Source organism: Onychomys torridus, chromosome 18, assembly GCF_903995425.1.
Source record: "Onychomys torridus chromosome 18, mOncTor1.1, whole genome shotgun sequence".
Classification (NCBI taxonomy): Eukaryota; Metazoa; Chordata; class Mammalia; order Rodentia; family Cricetidae; genus Onychomys; species Onychomys torridus.
Genome location: NC_050460.1, coordinates 58,875,480 through 58,893,365, shown reverse-complemented (window position 1 = coordinate 58,893,365; position 17,886 = coordinate 58,875,480). Strand labels below are relative to the sequence as shown.

Sequence of the window (17,886 nt, the reverse complement as noted above, 5' to 3'; positions counted from 1 at the left end):
AATATCTACTTGTTATCAGTACAGAATTTAAGAATTAAAAAAATTACTGGAAATTATTTACTCATGGTTTAGATTTCCTTTTTCCCCATCTGTGCAGCCAGCTCTGCTTATAGGCTTATGTGGTCACATCCAGTTGAAAAGCCATTTTCTCAGCATATTTGAGGGCTATTGTCAGAAGAGGTAATGTACTTAAACATGCTCCATACAAAGTACATATAAGATGTAAGGAACACGAGCTTCCTGGAGAAATTACAGGGGCCAGGACTAGACAGGAGATGCTCAAGGTGAGCCTTTGGCATCTGCTGGAGGCAGAAAGTGAAGAAGCACTCAGATACAGCAGCCCCACAGTGATGGGAAGATTGAGGCAACCTGGAGGAGATGCCAGTGACCACTGCTGGAGCAGTTTCAGCAACAAAAGTGGTATTGGGTGATAGCCCACAGTATAAAGTAGACATCCATGAGTCTACATGAACATAAATCAGTGGTTGGTAAATAAACGAAGAAAAGAGCTCCCTTTCCAGGAGAACCACAGATTCTGCTGTGTTTGTGTCCTGAAAAGGGAAGGGGTATACAGAGCTCATGGCTGCCTGGACATGGTGGGGTAGGGCTGCTTTCTTCTTAAGGCCACAAGGTTGAAGGGGAAATGAAGGTCTACATAGAGAGAACCTTGGAAAATATACATCCACCTGGTGGTCCAGGGCAGTACCACAGTGATGGGTTGGGGTGGCAGTATGTAGTTGGATGATGTCATGAAATAGCCCTTGGTCTTCCTTCTGACAACCCTTTTCACCCCCAAGAAAACATAGGGCACATTCCAGTTGAGGGTCAAAAACCAAAGAAATACTTGATTCCTTAGTCTGAGAGACTCACAGTCAGGAGGAACCCGAAGAGACAGGAGGACATATGTCAGGTCTTTGGATAGGAGGAGGACCTGAAGGAATGTCTGAGGAAATCTGACTTAAGTATGGTTTTCAGCTAATATTAGTTAATATTGATTTATTAGTTGTAAGAAGTATAATATTATTAGATACATTATAGAAGAACATGGGTGTGAGCTGTGTGGATACTTCATGTTTTGCTCAATTTAAAGTGGTTCTAAATATGAAATATTTCACACAAAATGTGTTTAAGAAAACACTAATAATTCTTTAAATGTTCCTTTTGTGTCTGTATTTTTTGCCTCAAATGAAGAGCATCTCATCCTGATTTCTATATTGTTGATTTTTCTTTGTAGGTTTGTTACCCTAAACAGTATATCTTTAGATCTTGAATACTGAATGGTAGTGGTAAGCACATTCTCAAGGAGCACATGAATACATGCAATGAACTAGAAAATATGACTTATTATGTGAAGCCCCAGAGGCTTTGCTTGCAAGGTCCTCCTGGGAGTGATGTGTTTACTAGCTTGTACAGTTTTTTGCATTTTCCAAAAGTGAGAACAGTTCCTTCATTTGGGACCATTACTGTCATCTTCCATGTGAGCTTCCATTCTCTTTTCTTTTTGAGCTGCTGGCTTTGGACAACCCTGAATAATATTGGATGGTATTGAGTGGCCTTGGTATTTTTATTGGTCTTGGGTACCTTTGGATGTATAGATTATGAGTCTTATATCATGAGTAGCTTTGGAAAGTCTTGGATATCTATATCTATATATATGGCCTTGGGCAGTCTTGGCTATCTTTGGATGGCCTTGGGTGACCTTGGGTGTCTTGGATGGTATTGGGCAGTCATAGGTATCCTTAGATAGCATTGGGAAGTCATAGGTATCCTTGGGTGGCCATGGATGGCCTTGAGTAGCCTTGGAAAGCTCTGAATATCGTGGCTATCTTTGAGAGGTTGTTGAAGTTTGAATATGAAATATCTCCTGCAGACTTATGTTTTGAACCCTTGGTCCACTGCTGGTGGTGTTATTTTGGGAAATTCTGGAGACTTTGAGAAGTGGGGCCTAAATGGTAGAAGTTGGGTCACTGATGGTGGGCCTTTGAAGTTTATAGTTAGCCCCTGTCCTGGTCTGCTGTGTTGTGAACAGCCTCTGCCGCATGTTTTCACCACAAAGAACTGAGCAGCTTTGCCATGTCTTCCTGAAATCTTCTGAAACTGTGAACCAAACAAAATCTTTCATCCTTTGTTTATGCCAGGTACTTTGGTCACAATAACACAAAAGTAACTAATATAGAACATTGGTACCATTTCTGTCATTGTCAGTGATAACATGGGATATCATTTCTGTCACTAAAACCTGACCATGTGGGCCTTAGGTCTTTGGGACTGGTTTATAGAAATCCTATACAGGAGTAGGACCATCAGGGGAGACGGTTGCCCAAGTACAGTCAGTGGATGACTTCCCATCCTAGGATAGACTTTGACTCCAGGAAAAACCCAGGAAATCAGCTCATGAGTAGAGATAGGCCCTTCATAGCTTGGAGATCAGTAATGAGGAATGGGCATGGGAGAACCAAGAAAACCCACAAGGAGAGGATTCTCAGAGATTTTAGAGCTGCTGCCATTAGTATTGATAGTGACCTTTGGCAAAGTTGATGGGTCTGTTATGGAAGAATGGGACAAAGTATCCTAGTTTCATTTTCTGTTACTATGATAAAATACAGATAAAACTAGTATAAGAGAGCTCACAGTTCTAGGTTACAGTCCATCCGAGCAAGGAAATCAAAATGGCAGGAACTTAAAGCTGTTGGTCACATCGAAGTCAAAAGTCAGAAAGAGAATGAATGCAAGTATGCTTAGTACCCAGCTCACTTTCTCCTCTCTTACACAGCCTATAACCCCAACCCAGGAAACGGGGTTGCCCACTTTTGATGTGCTTTCCCTCATCAATTAACATAATCAAGACAGTCCCCTCCAGACATGCTCACAGGCCAGCATGATCTAACTTCCTTGAGACTCTTCCAAGTGATCCTAGATTGTGTTGACATTTAAACTAACCATTACACAAGGTATTGCAAGGATAGTGTGAAGGACTCTAAGCCAGGGACATTTCAGGAGTGGCAAGGGGAACTTTGGGGAATGGGAACTTTGTCCAGCATCTCATGGTTAGACACCAGGGCTATAGATGCTTCCTGTTGTCCTGTTGAGCTTACCTTTAGTCTATCCAGGGGCCTCACACAAGGTGCTGTCTCCACATGCTCCTGCAGGTCTTTGGGGATGACTTCTGTCTGCCAGGGGATCTAAGCTTCAGTGATATGAATAGAAAGTCTGTTTTTCCCAAATGAAGTCCTAACATTCTGAGTGCAGCATTGTAGATTGAGTTGAGGAAGCTTCTTGTAGCAGGGCTAGGGTGGTGAGTGAAGCTTGCTGGATATTTGGCTTTCCTTCCTAAGTGGCCTTCCTGTTAGTCTTCGATGCATCATTGATCCTCTGCATTTTAATGTTTGGCTGTTCGGCTTATGTCTTAGAAGGACTTGAGTTTCATTTTAGCCTTTTGAGAATGATAAGAGCAATGAAAGACCTGCTTTCTGTTTTCCTCAGCTGCTCCTGATGGGCCCCATCTCTTCTGCTCAGTCATGGAGGTTCTCAGATCACAATTAATTAATTGCATTTAAATGAGGCAACCCATAAGAGCTAGTCCCAAGGAAATATTGAATTATTTTGATCACTGGAAAGATAAAAGCCTTCTAAAATTATATCTTTATGCTCTCTATTAAATTTGTTTAATACAAGTATAGACTATGTCCTCCCTCACCCACTGGGGATGTGTTCTGAGATCCCATGGGTGCCTGAAACTGTGAATACTACTGAACCTTGTTGGTACTATGTTTCTCCTAACCATACACACCTGTGATAACATTTAACTAATAAATCAGGCCCAGTACAAATTAACAGCGTTACATTGAACAATTACATTATACCATCAAAGCTGCCATGCTGACTCTTAGGACATCTTATTGTACAGCACCTTCTCTCATAGTGGTGGTGTGAGATGAGACAGAGCCTACTTGATGCAAAGAGGTGAGGTGAGTGATATGGCAAGTGATAGAATGTTGGGCTAGTCGGTGTCACTTGAACTGTGGCACTATAACAGTCTGTCTGATAACCAAGATGGCTACTGAGTGTTTAGCAGGAAGATGGCATCTCTATATATACTAGACATGGGGATGATTCATCTCCTAGGTGGGGTAAAGCCACACAACATGAGATTTGTGTTACTCAGAAATGCTCACAATTAACTAGACTTCTGAATATGGAGATACTGTGGTTGACATTAGGTAATGAAACCATGCAAAATCAAACTGCAAATAAGGAAGGAGTGAATGAGGTATTGAGTATATTTCTCTTTGTATGTACCTCTTATCAAGAGCTGGCTTTCTTTATGAAAATGGATTGGAGCTTGTGGGCAGACAGTGGACTGGAAATGTGATTCACTTATCTGCAGAAGTGCCAGGAAACCTTTGAGTTTGAGCTTACTGTGTGCATTTCTTTTTACAGTATGCCCATGCCTAAGAATTTTGGCTGAAATCAGCTCTTTGCTCTTTCCGTCTATTTTGATAGTGATACTGTCATCTTGTTCTATGATGTGACTGTAGAGGCCTATCAGCAATCTGGTGGAGAAATTCTTCTGTGAAGTGTCATTTCATGGGTCAGGACTATTTGTTTCTCACTTGTCAGAGTTATCAATAGACTTTAAGCCTTTCAAAGCTGTTTTCTTTTCCATAGCAGTATTAATTTTTTATTTCTCTTTATTGCAATTGTACCCTGGAACAGGCTTATTAAATTCCATGGGGGGCGGGGGTTTATAGGTTCCTTTCTCTGCTTGCCTGTGTTGCCTGCTGAGTTTAAAGCCTTTTTATGATCCCTAACAAAGCTCTCTGTGTTCCCTGTCGGTTGAGGTTGTATTCAACACTGCAACCCACACTAGTGGTGAGTGTGAGTGCGGCCTGCCACTGACTCTGGGTGTAAGTGTTCATCAGGGATTATTGAAGCAGGTGGGAGGAAGTACACAGACCCAGTGCTGCCATACGTGCACAGATAGTGTGTTACTTACAAACCCAAGGGCACTGGGAGTTGTAGGCCTATGCATGCTTGTTTCCCTCTCTCACTGTCCTAATGATGAATGACTTAGAGACTAATCAACAAATTATCAAAAGCAATTTCCCAGCCACTCTGAACAAGTTTGGCCTACTTTACAACCACAAAGCTTTGTGTTATGTATGACAGACATCAGTCTGTCTGGAGGCATACGCAGCTAAAAGGAATTGTGTATTAATGGAGATGATACATGGAACCAATGGTACGATAGGCCTGAGTATCAGAATGCTGAAGTAATGATGGGGGAAAGTGTGTTTTCTTTCTTTATTTTAAATTCTAATGAAGATATCTAGAAGTCTAAGTATGTGTCGTTTTCAGGACTCATAAACACCAGCAATTTAACATGTGTCATATGGTAGCGTTATTTGTTTTGTTTTGTTTTGTTTTTGTTTTTTGAGACAGTTTCTCTATTGTTGTAGCCCTGGCCATCCTGGAACTCCTATAGACCAGGCTGGCCTTGAACTCAGAGATCCACCTGCCTGAGTGCTGGGATTAAAGGTGCACAGCACCACCACCCAGCTCAGATGGAAGCTTGGGGTTTGTTTGTTTTCTGTGAAGAAGTTGTCACTAGAGGTGCTTGAATATACTTGAGAGGCAGAAAGGTAAAGAGGGATTATGAGACAGAAGGGAAGATAGGCTGTGGGCGGGTAATTTGTTTCTTCTTTTGACTTAGTCTTCACCAACCCCACTTCCCCAAAAGTAGAGAAGTGGGCAGATCCAAAGAACCTGAGCCAGGAAGGAACAGCACCAAGCACACGGACACAGATTCATTAGTGATGACAAAGAGGTCCTGATGTACCAACCGGCCAGGCAAGATGGGTCAAGGTCAAGAGAAAACAAAGCCGTAAATGATGAAGAGAGGAAGGCAGTGTGTCTTTGTTGGCAGACTACCCAAAAACCCTACAGCAGACCTTTCCGCTGGAACCCTGCCCTTCCCTCTGCCCAGCCTGGCTGGTGGCTGCTGTATCAGATGGCTAGGGAACCACGATAAAAATAACTCAGCTGATAAAAGGATTTCCCAAGACAAGAGTACAAAATTAATATTCAAACACCAATAATATTTTCATGCCAAAATGAGCCGGCTGTGAGATGTTGTGTAAGAGATAGCTGCATCCACAAAGCGAGTAATAAAAGCAAAGCTCCTAGAACAAAAACTGTTTAAAATCTAAGGTGTGAGGGACGATGCAGAAGCCACCCTGTTCCTGGTTAAAGTATTTCAGCATCATCAAAATGTCAGTTCTAAGTCCATATTGACTAAGTAATTTTTTGTTTTAAAAATTATTACTTTTGCTGGGTGCTGGTGGCGTATACTTTTAATCCCACTCTGGAGGCAGAGGCAGGAGAATCTTTGAGTTTGAGGCCTGCCTGCTCTGTAGAGCAAGTTCCAGGACAGCCAGAGCTACACAGAGAAACTCTGTGTCAAAACACAAAACAACAACAACAATAATAATAATAAACTTTTATATCAAGAACTTGCAAATAAAAACATCACATAGAAACCAACCAGACCCAAGGTATGTCTATTGCAGCAAAAGTGCTTCTTTTTTGTGATAAGGGCTCACGCTGTGTAACCAAGGATGACCTTGAACTCCTGATCTTCTGCCTCCAAAGTGCTGGGGTTATAGACGTTCACCACCATTCTGTAATGCGAGGGCTTCAGTCATGCTAGACAAGCACTTTTCCAACTGAGTTACCTCCCTAGGCTCTAAGTCAGTTTCTAAACTTAATGTAGCACCAGTACAAATACGAAAAGAGTCAGTTTTGGTTTTTTCAGCAGAGTGGAGAGGTGGTTCATGCAGTTGATTCTAAAATTGAGTAGAAAGCTAAACAGACACAAATACCTAAAAAGCTCAGAGAAAAGGAGCTCAGAATAGATGACAGCCCTACCAGTGTCACCACACACCACATGCCGAAAATCACTTCCACATTAGGTAGCACATCCAGCAGTGTGAATGGCTCTACCATAGCCATCCTGTATTGTGTGAATGTACCGTGGTAAAAACTAATGACACATTTGTCAAGCTCTATCTCTGTCAAGAGAAGCCTGCCTAAAGTGTGATGTTGGTGCGTTCATGGACAGGTGAATTAAACAAGTTCATTGTAATTCCAAATGCAGGTGGAAATCTAACAGATAATAACGGATACCTCATCTTGCTGGGCCAAGGATGGCCATTTTCATTAATGCTCTTGACATGAGCACCCACCATAGATTTCTTTCTTTCTTTCTTTTTTTTTTTTTTTTTTAAGATTTATTTATTATGTATACAGTATTCTGCCTGCATGTGTTCCTGCAGGCCACAAGAGGGCACCAGATCTCATTATAAGTGTTTGTGAGCCACCATGTGGTTGCTGGGAATTGAACTCAGGGCCTCTGGTAGAGCAGTTGGTGCTCTTAACCACTGAGCCATCTCTCCAGCCCCATAGATTTATTTCTTATACTGCATACCAGAATCTCAGAATGGTTCAGAGAGTGAAGTATTTTTTAAAAAAGTTTTTAAAAAAAGTTACATGAAAATGTTGGCAAATAGGAAAGAAAGCCTTTTCAAAAGTATAACTCAATTTAGGGTTAACAAAATGAAAGATGAATGAATTTGAGTACATTAAGGATGTTGCATCAGAAACTTTTGCCTGTTTTTTAAATTGAATGGCAGAAGATCAGAATCCTAGAGGAAAATAGACAAAAGACATGTAAATATGCTGTTAAGGATCTGTCTTCATTGCCAAGTGAGCTGGATTTGGAATCACCTAAGAGTTACACCTTTGGGAGTGTCTAGTAATGTATTCCTAAAGAAGTTTAACTGAGAAGAGAAGAGCCACACTGAATGTGTTTAGCACCATCCCGTGGCCTGGGATCTCATATTAAGATGGGAAAAAGAAAGACAGCTAAGAACCAGTATATCTCCATGTATTTTCTGACTACAGACAGTGCAACCAGCCACTTCACATTCCTGCTGCCACAGCTAGAGCTGTTCTTGCCTCTAGGCCTTCTTTGCCTTCACAAATTATGAGCCAAAGTAAATGCTTCCTTCCTTAAGTTGCTTTTATCAGAACAAAGAGAAAAGTAACTAATACATACATATGGGAAAAGGACTCAGGAACTTCACTAGGACACCATCCCTCACATGTCTGGCTGACAAGTGTTCTGAAGCACGTATTTTGCTAATTCACCAGTGAGGGCATCATCAAATGATGTAGATACTTTACTAAAGTGATTTGTGAATAAAGAGGAGGGGACAGGTTCTTTTCTGGTTAGAAGAAAGTGTGGATGCTCATGAGGTTTACTTAGGAGTTTTCTGTAAGTATGCTTTGAAATGGACTCTAACCAGAGCAACAGTAACTGTCCCTGGATGACTTAGCATGTGGGTACCAATTGTGTGAGTAGTGGACATTTGGGAACCAAATTCTCACCTAGCAGCAGCACATACAAGCTGCCAGATGTTTCCACGCCTTCCTTGCTTACTGTTCACTCTACCCTGGATGACTCTGAGTTGTTTCTCCTTTGCCCCGGCTCCTATGCCTCATTCTTAAACTTGGAGTTAAGAGTCAAAGTTTCTACTCTGTTACTTTTCTTTAGGGTGCCTCTGTCATTATAGACTTTGTAATGTTCATAGCTTAGGTGTAGAATCAGTTTGAAAGGCACTGTTGCATCTGGGAAGGCTGGGTGGTTGTGGTCCTCTTCAAGCCACCAGAATTTTAGAGACCTGTACATGCCCTGTAAAGATGGCAGGGAAGTTGGCATTGCTCAGGTTCTGCTCTTGTTTGAACTAGGAGCAAGAAGGCCGAGTCATTTGCCGAAGCTCCTTCTGTAAGAGTGCTGGGGCTAGATCATGTGCCCGAGTGCTGGAGTGCATGCATGAACCTCTTGTCTGCACTGCTGTGTCTTGGTATGACTATGTCTGTGTACACTCATATTTCCTGATCATTGCTAATTTGTCATGAATTCTTTCATTTATGTGTCATAAACAATTTCCTGCTTTGCAGAGTACTTATTTCTCTGCCTTATCCCTCTGTTCTTTCCTATTTTAGCTTTCCACTACCAGCCCCCCTTTTCCTTTTATGGCATGTGGATCCTGTTCCCCTTTCCCCACCCCCTTAAAACCTTTTACTGTCTCATGGTCCCCTTTCTAGTCTTGTGATCTATACCCATACTCACACCTTCGTGTACACATGAGGCTAGGATTTACATATGAGAGAACACGTGCACTGCTTTCTTATGTGTGTGAGTGTTTTGTCTGTGTGTATGTATGTACACAGCATGTGTGCCTGGTGCCTGTGGAGGTCAGAAGAGTTGTCAAATCCCCTGGAACTGGAGTTATGGATGGTTGTGAGCCACTGTGTCAGTCCTGGGAACTGAACCTGGGTCTTCTGCAAGGACAGTAAGTGCTTTTAACCTCTGAGCCATTGCTTCAGCTCCAATACATGTGGTATTTGTCTTTCTAAGTTTGGGTTACTTAATAATACCGAGTCCATTCATTTTCCTGGAAATTTTGTTTTTCTTTACAGCTAAAACTCCAATGTGTCTACGTGACATTTAAACACTTCTCTGTTGACGGACATCTAGGCTGACTTCATGATTTAGCTGTGGTGATTAGTCCTAGTAATCACTGAAGTCCAAGTATCTCTTGGACGTGTTGGTTAGAGGCCTTTGGGTACATACCCAGAAGTGGCATATCTAGGTCATATTGTAATTCTACTTTTAGGTTTCTTTTTTGAGAAATCCCCATACTGATTTCCATATTGGCTACATTAGTTTATACTCTTAGATAAGGATTTCTCTTATCCCACATTCTCAACATTTGTTGTTATTTGTAAAAACTGCCTTCTTTTTTTTTTTTTTTTTTTTTGGTTTTTCGAGACAGGGTTTCTCTCTGTAGCTTTTGGAGGCTGTCCTGGAACTCGCTTTGCAGACCAGGCTGGCCTCGAACTCACAGAGATCTACCTGCCTCTGCCTCCTGAGTGCTGGGATTATAGGTGTGGGCCACCACCACCTGGTAAAACTGCCTTTTTTGTTCCTAGATTTTAGCAGTATTGTAATATTGTAATATTCACCTTTCCCCCTTCTTTTTTGAGATAGAGTCTCACTCTGTAGCTCAGGATGACCTGGAATTCACTCATTCAGGTGCCTAAAACTTACAGTGATCCTTCATTCTCTGCCTTCCAAATGCTGAGGTTACAGGCATGTGCCACCACACCTGTCTGAAGTACTCATCGTTACGTGTCCCCCAGAAGCTTACGTGTCTCCCAGAAGCTGGTCTGTGGCTTGCACACCTAGTACATTGTGGCTCCTTTAGATAGAGACCTATTAGGGTGTGGCCTACCCTCCTGGCAAGAAGGCAAATACCATTTTTGAGCTGTTAGTACATTTTGGTTTTCCCAGGTTTGGGATTAAGACCAGTGATTGACGTGCTTCTTAGTTGATTAAGTTGTAGTTAGCAGAAAAGCCACCGCAAACTGGCTTTAAGCAACAATTTGCTCCTGAAATTTCCCTTTGTAATTCACCATAGACAGTTCTGTTGATGTGTTCAGCTCCCTGTGAGGAGGTTGCCTCCCTCCTTCCCTGTTCTCATAGACATTCCACAGAAAGCTCTATTTCAGTCAGAAGTCCCTGTGAGCATGTGTCTGCAGCCCATGCCCTCTCTCAGAAAGCTCGGACTTCCTTCATTAGCCTAACTTCTGCTTTGTGAGCCGATGTGGAAAGAAAAGCTCAAGCTAGTTTGTTTTACGTGTATTTTCACTTCCAAACTTTGAAAAGAAAATGTAAGATTCCTTCCTGTGTGCTGTTGGCTTCCTGGTTGTACAGTCTGAATGAGAAGCTGGCGTCAGCTGAACGGCAGTTTGACTGGCCAGTGGCCCCAGGAAACAAGCCTGAAGTCGTTACTGCTTATCCTGTGATGGAATTCTGATTTCCTTGTTTCCAGCTAGTTTGGAAAGCAGCACACACCAAGGCAAAGGATCATGGTGTTTTCCAGGCCTCAGGCAGGTTCCAGAGAGGGCTGGGTGTGGTGCCTGTGAGGACCTGCTGGTGGCAACCTTGACAGGATTTGCTCACTTTCTCTCTTGTTTGTTTACTTATTCTTCCTGGCAGTTGAACCAAATAACTGCTACTGACAGAAAATTTTAATTCTTGGGGATTATATTCTTCATGACGGCAGTTGGAGGAAGAATCCTAACTTCCTTAAGCACACGCCAATCCCCTTGGAGGCTCCAGTATTTAAAGAACTGTTGGTATCTAGTGTTTTAGTCACTATTGCTGTCAAGATTAATTTTGTCCTGACTAGGTCATTGTTGCTGTTGTTTCTTCTTATTTAAGAGATTAACAGTAAATCAAATCTCACGGGCTGTGTTGTGAAAAGAAAGATTCCCATGCTGCTTCCTTAAATCACTTAACACTGCCTCTCCCAGTCCCTATTCTTACAGGTCCATGAGCATCTACCTCCTCCCTCTCATGTGCACCCCCCCTCTGTGTTTGTCTCTTGAGTATAGGTGCTCCGTGAGTGTGTGCCTCGGTCATTAGAATGCTTAGCTCTACCTCCTATTCCTCCCGAGACAATGACTCTGTGTCTGGGGCTCCGTCTGTTCTTGCTTTCCCATCTTTACGTTTCCCATCAGCAGTGATTTGAAACAATTGCTGGCTTACCTCCATTGCTGGGAATTGTCACACACATAGGAAAGTGCACAGGCTTTAGCTTGCAGTTCAGTGAAGTGCTGCAAAGCAAACTTCTCTATTTACTTCCACTCAGGCCAAGTCCTGACCCCCAAAACCTCCAATAAGCTGTTGCTGGCCCTGCCAGGGTACACCAGACCCTGATCTTGGCCTATAGCTTCACCTCTCTGGGTTTTGTTTTGGTGGTTGTTTGCACAGGGGTGTGTGTGTGTGTGTGTGTGTGTGTGTGTGTGTGTGTGTGTGTCTGCTTGTACAGAGATAGATATCAGCTGTCTTCCTTAATCACTTCCACCTTATGTTTTGAGGCAGAGTCTCTCCCTGAACGTGAAGCTTGCCTATTCAGCTAGAGTGGACCCAGGGGTCCTTCTGTCTCCTCTCCAGTGCTGGGATTGAAGGTAGCATTGTGCCTGGTTCTTTATATATGTTCTTGGTGATCAAACTTAAGTCCTCATGTTTGCACAGGAAGCATTTTAGCATGAGTCATCTTTATAGTCCCATCCTTGTCTGTTTTTTTTTAACTTTTCTATAAAATTTATTTATTTAGAGTAGTTTTATTTTCACTGAAAAATCAAACAGAATGTCCAGAGAATCCCTGTCTTAGGTTCTTTTCCTGTTGCTGTGACCAAATACCTGACAAGAATCAACTTAAAGAGGGAAAGGTTTATTTTGGTTTATTGTTTAAGAGGGTACAGTCCATCTTGATTGATAGGTGTAAATGGAGATGGAGTTTTCTGTCCTGACTGCCCATCCCATATAAACACACAGAAGCTTATATTGAATAGCTCAGGCTTATCACTAACTAGCTCTTACATTTAAATTAACCCATTTCTATTAATCTGTATATTGCCTCATGGTCCAGGGCTTTACTGGTCCTCTGGCAGCTTGCTTCTTGGGCAACTGGCTTGCATATCTCTCGACCCCACCCCTCCTCATCTGAGTCCTCAGTTTGATTGTTCCACCTAACCTTATCCTGCCTGGCTCTTGGTCAGCAGCTTCTTTATTAAACCAATCAGAGCATAATTTACACAGTGTACAGGAGGATCACCCCACAGCAGATAGGGAGGTGACTGGTTACACGGCATCCCCAAAAGGAAGAAGGGAAATAACAAGAATGGGGCTGGGCTGTGAAACCTGCTTCCAGTGACTCACTTCCTCCAGTAAGACTCCACTTCCTAAAAGTGCCACAATCTTCCAACCAGCGCTTCCAGCTGTGGACCAAGTGTTCAAACTTTACATTAGCCTATAGGAGACATTTCACATTCAAAATATAACTGTCTCTATATACCCCCTGTACCTAACACATGGAGTCTCCTTCACTGTCTACATTCCACCAGAAGGTACTAGATGTCATATTATGATATACATTGTAATATATCATGTATAGTAATCATATGTATCATGGTATTATAGTCTGTATCTCTCTATCTATACCCCCCCCCCACTTCCCAGTTCATTATTCCTTCCCTCCCCCATTGCAGGCCATAGAAACTAGTTTCCCTTCCCAGACTCATTTTCCCTGGCCTTTAGAGACCATAGATACATTTTCTGATGTATTTTCATCCTCTGAAGGTCATGAGTCAGGGGAATCCTAACCTATTCCTTGAAGTAAAGAAGACTGAATCACTGGAGCAGAGGGCCTTGCTGGATTCTTGCTAAACTACTCGAAGCCATGTCTATGCTAGGAAGGCTCCAGAAAACCTCAAGATAGAGTTGGGAATGTATGAAGGATTCTAGCAGTGGTTTCTGGAGAGGGTGAGGGAGCAGTAGAGCATCCCTTATTAACTGCATCTCTGCATGTAGCCCCTAATAAACCAGTTATGTAATTAAGTCTTCCCTGTGTTCTGTGTGCCTTCCAAGCACACAGTCACAACAGAGGATGAAGTCTTGGGAAATTGGGCAAAACAACTTGGAAGCTGAGTCTGGCATCTAAGGGGCCATCTTAGGAACTGAGCCAGGGATCTGTGGTATCTAGTGGTCTGCCCTATAGATTGTGTTAGAACTGAACTAGTAGGCATGACTGATGTGGTCGATTGCTTGCTGGAGAGATCCTCTCTACATTGTGGAGTCAGAAACATGCTCTGATACCTTAATGGGGGGAACTGAAAGAAAGTTGTTTCCTCCTGTTTATTGAAGTTGATGAACTTTACTGACACATCATCACTACCTGCATTTACAGCAGTCCTCTCTTGGTATTAGACACTCTGTAGGCTGGACAATGCATGATGACATGTATCCATCTTTATTGTGTCATGGGGAATAGTTCCACTGCCCTAAAAATCTCTGTTTTTGTTTCTTCTGCTCAATATTGAGGGATGGAGGCAAATCTGTGTTCCTGCTTTTGCAGCAGCTCATTCACACTGCTATATAGCCTTTCTTCACTCATCTTGTTGAGTATGGATATTAAGTTTCTGGTTTGGGCAAGTAGGCCTCACAAAGTAAGTGACAATGAGATAGATATGTTGCTTAAACATGTTTGATAGTGAAGAGCCTACAATTAATAATTACCCTAGTATGACGCGTGTGACCCAGTCCTAGTCAAGTTAGGTCATGATCCCAAGTTAAGGTCCCAAAGGCCAAGAGTATCCTCAGGGGGACAAAGAATGCATTGTGAGTTGTGGACCATGTGTTTGTGGGTAATGCAACCAGGAGGTCAGTGTGTAGCCCTGTGGCTGTGGGAGGAAGGCCACAGTTGGAGGAGGGTGCCTATATGTTTCATTCTTCTTTGGAATCTACCTTCTTCTCTCGGGTTATTTGAGGATGAAATATGTGAGTAAATTTTAAAATAATTTGTATTTTATTAAAAATATCATTTGTAAAATGATAATTTTTATCTTTACCTGTAACTTTGTCTGCTTTTGAAAAGGTGCTGAAGAAGTGTCTGGGAGCTTCTCTTCGGGAATAACTAGCAAGTTGCCCAATAGTTGAGTCTAACAGAGGCTCTGTCCATGGGGTTCCCAATATATGTCCCTGTTTGAGGAGCTCTCATGAGTTAGCCCAGCTTTAGCCTTCTGATCCTTTCCCCAGCAAGTGGGAAGGTCAGTTACAGCTTGGTTACTGCCTACATTTCTTAGATTTCAGCTTGCAAGTCCCAGTTGGCTTCTACTGTGTAAGTAATCTCCTGTCATGAATGCTATAGAAAGCTAACACTCAATTGATTTAAAGTATCCTTAGTATTTGCTAAAGCAATTTCTTCCTAAATCAGGGAACACTATGTGATCAGGCATGTCTGTCTGTGGCCTAAAGTCTGGGCAACAGCACATGGGCATTGGAGCAGTGAGACAACAGTCTGTCTCCCAGGCAGATTTTGTGTTTGTAATAGGCACAAGAGCTGAGGTTTGGACTCAGTGTATTGTTGTTATTGTTATTTTTTAAAATCTTATGTGTATGGTCATTTTGTCTGTATGCAAGTCTATGTACCACTTGTGTGCCCAGGGAGCCCAGAAGAGGGCATCAGACCCCTTGGGACTGGAGTTATAGATGGTTTTGAGCTACCATGTAGGTGCTGGAAACTGAACCTGGGGCACATATTGGGGTCCCCTGGAAGACCAACTAGAGCTCTCAACTGCTGAGCCATATCTCCAGCCCTAGTGTGATTTTTAAGGCTTGGTTGAACTAAAACAAAAGGTAAAACTGTTCAACTTCAACTACCTGGTAGATCAGGAATATATCTAGGCTTTGTACTTGGCAGCCTGTTTTTGTTAGTAGTGTTTATTCAGCATTTGCTCTGATTAGGGGTTATATACACCAACACACAGGTCATCTACCCACACCATGTAGCTCTTGTGGTAGGCACCGTAGATAACTCTTCTCCCACTGGAGGAAGGCTCCAGAGGTTGTGGGTTAAAATATGGGCCCAAGGCCAGCAAGCTGGAGAGCTGGGTTCTCAAAACAGGCCAGCTTCAAGTTCTGGGCATAAGGGTCATTCCGTCCTGTGCTGAGACCAATGTGCTAGCTGTTGGGGAGAATGAGTCAGTGTGCTTTTATTCAGCTCAACAGAGACCAAAAAAAAAAAAAAAAAAAAAAGCAGTGTGCTGTTAAGGGGGCACATTTCCCAAGCTCACTTATCTCCTCACAAGCTGGCTCTGTGGGCCCCTTGCCTTATAAAGGCCTAGGAAATCTTAGGATGACCAAATGTCTAATGGAAAGCTGTGTTGTGTGACTTTTCCTGTGGAGACGTGAACAAACGTCTACTCACTGCAGATAAGGCACTGATGACACACCAAAAAAAAAAAAAAAAAAATACAATACAATTCCAACCAAGTCTAGCCTGGTGAATCATGGGTGAGGGGTTACTTGCAGGAGTCTGGATGACTCCAAGGCAACGATATCACCAACAAGCCCCCGTGAGACCCACTATTCCTAGAGCTCTGTGGGCACTTGTAGACAAATGCAATGGAAGTCTTCTTTCCCTAGCAATAGTCTATTTGCATAGCCCTGGGGACAGGGCTTGCCTCTCTCACAACTCTCAGAGCTTCCTACATTTCCTTAGGTTCCTGGTCTAATAAGCCCCTCCTCCATCCAGGCAGAGTTTGGATTAGAAATAGCCACACGACACAGTGTTTGAATTAGTCTGCTCCTTCTTCTCAGAGACATACAAGCAGGGCATTTATCGTATTTGATCTCATCTCTTGGTGAACAAAGGTAGGTGACTCCACTTCAGTTCTAGTGAAGATCCAAGAGCCTGTCCTATATTTGTTTAGGTTCTCCACTGCATGGGGCCAGCAAAGTCCTGAACTTTGGTGGAGTCATCTTGGCACTGGATGGTCACAGTAATTGGCATATTGTGTTGCCCCTAGTTGATTGGTCCACCAAACTCATCCCCTCCAGACAAGCTGGAGTAAGAAGCCCAGTTAGAACTCACCATCTGGTTATAGATATTGTCCTGTGCCCTGTGTTGTGAGCAAACCGGAGGCAAGCTCCTTACTTCCTTTGATGTACATGTCTCCACTTTTGCACTTTGGCTTTTGAATTTCACATGTCTACTGTGTAAATTTTGTAATTTAGATGTCTTTTAAATTTTTATTAATTATGTACCAATAATTTTTCAGTTGTTTGTTTTTTTGTTTTCATCTGTAACATGCAGTGCATTCATCTGCTGTAAAATCCAGTAGAGTGATCCTGCATCTCTGTTCCACTGTGTGATTGTGTATAATTGTGAGCCTAATAGCCTCTGCCTCGTTAAGTATTAGAGACACCTACTTACCGTTTAAAAGGGGTTTGTTATTTTTTCTTTCCAGGCTAGCAGCTTTAAAGATACTCATTTGTGTATTAACGCATTTCGTCTTTACCATCCTCTTTACCTAAGGAACTGTTGGAGTGTTGTCCTTGAGCAGAAAGGCTGTCATCTTCCATTAGATCAGCTGTGCCTGCCATGCTTGCAAGAGGCCATCTCCATTGTTGCTGGCTGTGGGTGTTCCTTCAGAGATGGAGGAGGTGGAGAGAGTCATTGGGCCTTCACCAGAGAGTCCTGATACTTTGTATGCAGTTGCACATAGCTTCACAGGCTTAAGAGATGGTAGAATATTTAGTCTGGGGGAGATTAACAGGAGACTCTATATCTGTGGTTCTGGGAAACCATCATCCATGCTGGATGGGGACTTTTCAGTAAGGCAGCTTTGGGATCACCCATGCCCTTTGTAAGCAATAAACTTATTGATTCCCCAGGTTGAAATTTGGTAGGATTGTTCTTCCTTGGTCACTGGGACCTTAAAGGAAGGAGTAAATTTGTTAACATCTTCCAAGGGGAGGTATTCTTGTGGGAGGTTGGGTCATGCGGGACTAGGAATATAAGTGCCTTGGGGAGATGCCAATTAAAATGCCATCAGTAACTGGGGTGTTCTTTGGGCTCTGTTTTATCCTCAGCACCTCATGAAAGGGGGCAGTGGGAGAAGATATCATTTCCTTCACCTGTCACTGTCCCCTGGAGAAAAGTTGTCAGGGTCAGTGACAGGATTATCTATTGATTTGAGCTTGTCTTATCCTATTGAGCCCTCTTTGGGCTCAGTTGCACTTGACCCAGGTTCCTAAGATGTGAGACACTGAAGAGTATCAAAGATCAACCTGCAACAGTGGCTCTAAGTTCATTGTCTCTTATTAGTGAAAATTAAAGACAACTCTCCTGTGCATATGCAGAACAGGAGCAAGCTTTATTAAGATTTATAGAAAAGTGAGAAACTGAGGGA

At 42.6% G+C, this 17,886-nt stretch overlaps 1 protein-coding gene across 3 annotated transcripts in view; it reads left to right on the top strand.

Moving 5' to 3' along the window:
- Positions 1-17,886, top strand: part of Adarb1 (adenosine deaminase RNA specific B1) — a 126,637-nt gene that overhangs the window by 27,814 nt on the left and 80,937 nt on the right. The window lies entirely within an intron of this gene.